The 5,000-nt window shown below is 52.4% G+C and overlaps 3 non-coding genes across 3 annotated transcripts in view; all 3 read right to left on the bottom strand.

Annotated features, from left to right (window-relative positions):
• The window catches only part of LOC139686539 (large subunit ribosomal RNA), a 4,115-nt gene extending 2,742 nt beyond the window's left edge, over positions 1-1,373 (bottom strand). Inside the window, exon 1 of the ribosomal RNA XR_011700441.1 lies at positions 1-1,373. This exon is cut by the window's left edge and continues 2,742 nt beyond it. This is a non-coding gene — a ribosomal RNA (large subunit ribosomal RNA).
• Positions 1,374-1,597: 224 nt separating this feature from the next.
• Positions 1,598-1,752, bottom strand: LOC139686597 (5.8S ribosomal RNA). Its single transcript, XR_011700483.1, has one exon. It is a non-coding gene; the product is annotated as a 5.8S ribosomal RNA (ribosomal RNA).
• A 203-nt stretch (positions 1,753-1,955) lies between these two features.
• Positions 1,956-3,820, bottom strand: LOC139686504 (small subunit ribosomal RNA). The gene has a single exon (XR_011700408.1). It is a non-coding gene; the product is annotated as a small subunit ribosomal RNA (ribosomal RNA).
• Positions 3,821-5,000: the final 1,180 nt, after the last annotated feature.

Here is a 5,000-nt window from a genome sequence, read left to right as displayed (position 1 = left end):
ATTTAAAGTTTGAGAATAGGTTGAAGCCGTTTCGGCCCCAAGGCCTCTAATCATTCGCTTTACCGGATGAGACTCTCCTCCGAGCGCAAGCTATCCTGAGGGAAACTTCGGAGGGAACCAGCTACTAGATGGTTCGATTAGTCTTTCGCCCCTATACCCAGCTCCGACGATCGATTTGCACGTCAGAATCGCTACGGACCTCCATCAGGGTTTCCCCTGACTTCGTCCTGGCCAGGCATAGTTCACCATCTTTCGGGTCCCAACGTGTGCGCTCTGGGTGCGCCTCCCCTCGCAATGAGGGATCAGACGCCCCGGGGGTGCGGGGACCGACGCCCGCCGGAGCGAGCGAACGACCCCGTCCTCCCTCGGCCGCCGGAACGGCGGCCTTCACTTTCATTGCGCCTATGGGTTTAGCGGAGCGTGTCCGACCCAACGACTCGCGCGCATGTTAGACTCCTTGGTCCGTGTTTCAAGACGGGTCGGGTGGACCATCCAAGCCGTAGCGTCGCGGACTCGAAACTTTCGACGCCGTCCGAGGACACCTCACGGTTCGCGGACAGCCCCACGGTGGGAAAGGGATCGGACCGGGTCCGGAACCCTAACCCCCGAGGGTGCTCGCGGAGGGCCGGACGCCTTGCGGCGCGTCGACTTTCGCTTCCTACCGTCGGACATCCGGCCTGGGATCCCGGGGTCCTTTTCCGCTCGAGAGCGGGCGGGACTCCACCCGGGCCCGTGGGGCCGGCGTCCGACGGGTCGCGACGTCCTACTCGGGGAGAAGTGCGTCACACCGACGACGAACATTCGAGGGCCACCGGGTGACGCGCCTGTGACGGGGGTCACCCCCCGCCCGCCGGCGCGCCATCCGTCAAGCGACCCTCGCCCGTCGCCGGCGAGACCTGAATCTCCCCTTTCGAAATTTCGGGTACCACCCGTTTACTCCCAAACGGTTTCACGTACTCTTGAACTCTCTCTTCAAAGTGCTTTTCAACTTTCCCTCACGGTACTTGTTCGCTATCGGTCTCGTGGCCGTATTCAGTCTTAGGTGGAGTTTACCACCGACTTTGGGCTGCACTCTCAAGCAACCCGACTCTGAGGAGCGCCCCTCCCGGGAGGCAAGCGCGGAGGTCGCACGGGCCTGGCACCCTCTCCGGGCCGTGGCCCCGTTCAAGAGGGACTTGGACTCTCCGGCGCCCCTCGGGAAATTGGACGCTCCCAAACGCCACAGCGCTCGGCGCCCCGCGGGGGGCGCGAGCTTTGGCCCTGGAGTCGATCCCTGTTCGCTCGCCGTTACTAAGGGAATCCTGGTTAGTTTCTTTTCCTCCGCTTATTAATATGCTTAAATTCAGCGGGTGGTCTCACCTGCTCTGAGGTCGGCCCAAATGATATAGTTGCCCGTGGAGAGGGAGTAATAACCGAGCCCCCACCGATCCGCAGGCGAACGCCGTCAAAAAATAACGAAGCGTCTCACCTCGACCGGCGGGGACGGGTCTCGCCCAATCTCCCGCAGAGCCCCCTATCAATCCGGGCGACGATCCATCCCAGCGAGGGATGCTCGTCGCCCCAGTACGCAAACGTTTCCGTTCGCGAACTGAATTGCCGGCCCTCAGCCAGGCGTAGCCCGGGAACAAAATCCGAGGGCTGCAATGTGCGTTCGAAACGTCGATGTTCATGTGTCCTGCAGTTCACAATTCGACGCGCAGTTAGCTGCGTTCTTCATCGATCCACGAGCCGAGTGATCCACCGTTTAGAATTTCTTTCTTTCATTTCATTTTATGTAAAAAATTCGTTTCATCGAAACATACAAACTGGGAATTTTTTCCCTTCTTTGCGAGCGAGTTGGGCGTGTGTCTTTTAAAGCCGGCTTTTGAAAGCCGGGCACCCGACTGCTCGCCTTCTTTGTCCCTTTTTCTCTTCACCAATTCGTTCCAAAGCTACGATTTTATAATCGAAAGCTGTAATGATCCTTCCGCAGGTTCACCTACGGAAACCTTGTTACGACTTTTACTTCCTCTAAATGATCAAGTTTGGCCATCTTTCCAGCAACATCGGCGCCACCGGTGTTGAGGCGGCGAGCGCCGCGCACCAGTCCGAAGGCCTCACTAAATCATTCAATCGGTAGTAGCGACGGGCGGTGTGTACAAAGGGCAGGGACGTAATCAACGCGAGCTTATGACTCGCGCTTACTGGGAATTCCTCGTTCATGGGAAACAATTGCAAGCCCCAATCCCTAGCACGAAGGAGGTTCAGCGGGTTACCCGGGCCTTTCGGCCAGGGAGGACACGCTGATTCCTTCAGTGTAGCGCGCGTGCGGCCCAGAACATCTAAGGGCATCACAGACCTGTTATTGCTCAATCTCGTGCGGCTAGGAGCCGCCTGTCCCTCTAAGAAGATAGCTACGTCGGAAGCATAATAGATTCCGACGCCTAGTTAGCAGGCCAGAGTCTCGTTCGTTATCGGAATTAACCAGACAAATCGCTCCACCAACTAAGAACGGCCATGCACCACCACCCACCGAATCAAGAAAGAGCTCTTATTCTGTCAATCCTACCGGTGTCTGGGCCTGGTGAGGTTTCCCGTGTTGAGTCAAATTAAGCCGCAGGCTCCACTCCTGGTGGTGCCCTTCCGTCAATTCCTTTAAGTTTGAGCTTTGCAACCATACTTCCCCCGGAACCCAAGAGCTTTGGTTTCCCGGAAGCTGCCCGCCGAGTCATAGAAGGAACTTCGGCGGATGGCTAGCTGGCATCGTTTATGGTTAGAACTAGGGCGGTATCTGATCGCCTTCGAACCTCTAACTTTCGTTCTTGATCAACGAAAACGTTCTTGGCAAATGCTTTCGCATCGGTTCGTCTTGCGACGATCCAAGAATTTCACCTCTAACGTCGCAATACGAATGCCCCCGTCCGTCCCTATTAATCATTACCTCGAGTTCTGAAAACCAACAAAATGGAACCGAGGTCCTATTCCATTATTCCATGCACACAGTATTCAGGCGACCAACGGCCTGCTTTGAGCACTCTAATTTGTTCAAAGTAAACGTGCCGGCCCACCAAGGCACTCGGTGAAGAGGACCAAAGAAGGATAACGGAGCCTCGCGGACCCCACCGGCAGGACGTCCGGACCGGCCAGTTGAGCACCGACAAGCGGCGAACCGACCGTCCGAGACACACCTCCGACTACGAGCTTTTTAACCGCAACAACTTTAATATACGCTATTGGAGCTGGAATTACCGCGGCTGCTGGCACCAGACTTGCCCTCCAATAGATCCTCGTTAAAGGATTTAAAGTGTTCTCATTCCGATTACGGGGCCTCGGATGAGTCCCGTATCGTTATTTTTCGTCACTACCTCCCCGTTCCGGGAGTGGGTAATTTGCGCGCCTGCTGCCTTCCTTGGATGTGGTAGCCGTTTCTCAGGCTCCCTCTCCGGGATCGAACCCTGATTCCCCGTCACCCGTTACAACCATGGTAGGCGCAGAACCTACCATCGAAAGTTGATAAGGCAGACATTTGAAAGATGCGTCGCCGGCGCTCAGACCGTGCGATCAGCCAAAAGTTATTCAGAGTCACCAAGGCAACGGACGGAAGACCGACCGATTGGTTTTGTTCTAATAAAAGCACCCCTTCCATCACTGGTCGAGGCACGAGTTTCATGTATTAGCTCTAGAATTACCACAGTTATCCATGTAAGTGTGGGTAAGATCCAAGGAACCATAACTGATTTAATGAGCCATTCGCGGTTTCGCCTTAAAGCGGTTAGTACTGAGACATGCATGGCTTAATCTTTGAGACAAGCATATGACTACTGGCAGGATCAACCAGGGAGCTTGCATGGGCTATGTTCCCGGCGGAATCACCCACCGGGACCACGCTTAGCTCGATTTTCTCGCGAGGAGAACGTTCAATTTTCACCGACTCCGAGCCCACTCGACACCGGGAATCGACCGGGGGTTTCCCGGCAACCCGCATGGCGTCGGTATTTGCCCGAAAATTTATACTTTCGTGTTCCAAATCCAAAAGGGACTAGGTAGAGGTGGGCGAGATCCGAAGAGACCGAGAACCAACCCCGAATCACTTCCTCGCCATTTGCTGACCGGTTGGACTCGCCAATGCGATACTCCACATATAAGTCAAAATCATTTTGGGATCCCCTTGGACATTGCTCAGAATGGCGCAATCGCCGGTGTTTTTCGGAGATTCTGGGCAAAAAGACTGGTCCAAAACGCCGATTTTTTGCGGGACTTAGAAAATTTTCGACCATTTTCCAAAGATTACGTTCTCTCTGCATGTCCTTCCCAGTTTACCCTTACTTCTTACTTTATTATTATTAATCGGCACTTAGAAAATTTTTCCAAGTAATTTATTCGTTTTCAGCGAATAATTTGCGCATTAAATTCGCTTCACTTGCGGATTTTTTCCCGGAAGAATTGCAAAAATCGTTACATCAGTTACAAACCAAGTCAACCTTTCAACATATATATATCGTTACTTAACACTTAATTCATTTTCCTCGACATTATAAGCCAGGCATGGAAATATCCCCTTCCCTCGCCCATATTTCGCAATATCCAAAAAAAAAGCAATTTTTAATCGTTTGTTTGGACTTGTACGTTCCCTTCATTGCCTTTATTTAATAAAAAGGTAGTGATATCCTCATGGAAACGGCTTTCATGTAAAGGAATAATAGCCGTTCTTATTATTGACCGTGTTAGTCACCGTGGACAGATGGGATTCGCTCCGGATAAGTCGGTTCTCAACCAGCCATAACATTTACTCCGCGTTGGAGAACCATGTCAATTTCCAAAAGTTTTAGGCCTTGGGATTTTTTTTCTTCGTACTCACATTCACGGTGCGAAGTTTCAACGTTTTTCTTCCAAGGATAAAAATTTTCATTTTTCAATTCGATTTTTACGTAATTTTGATCACCGAAATGCAAGGTAGCATTTCTCATGTATAATTATTCAGATTAAAATTAATGGAGCGGTATCATACTTTATTTAAACCC

This window comes from Hetaerina americana, unplaced genomic scaffold (assembly GCF_022747635.1).
Source record: "Hetaerina americana unplaced genomic scaffold, ioHetAmer1.1.p SCAF_142, whole genome shotgun sequence".
NCBI lineage: Eukaryota > Metazoa > Arthropoda > Insecta > Odonata > Calopterygidae > Hetaerina > Hetaerina americana.
The sequence above is the reverse complement of the archived record's forward strand: the minus strand, read 5'-3'. Positions and strand labels throughout refer to the sequence as shown.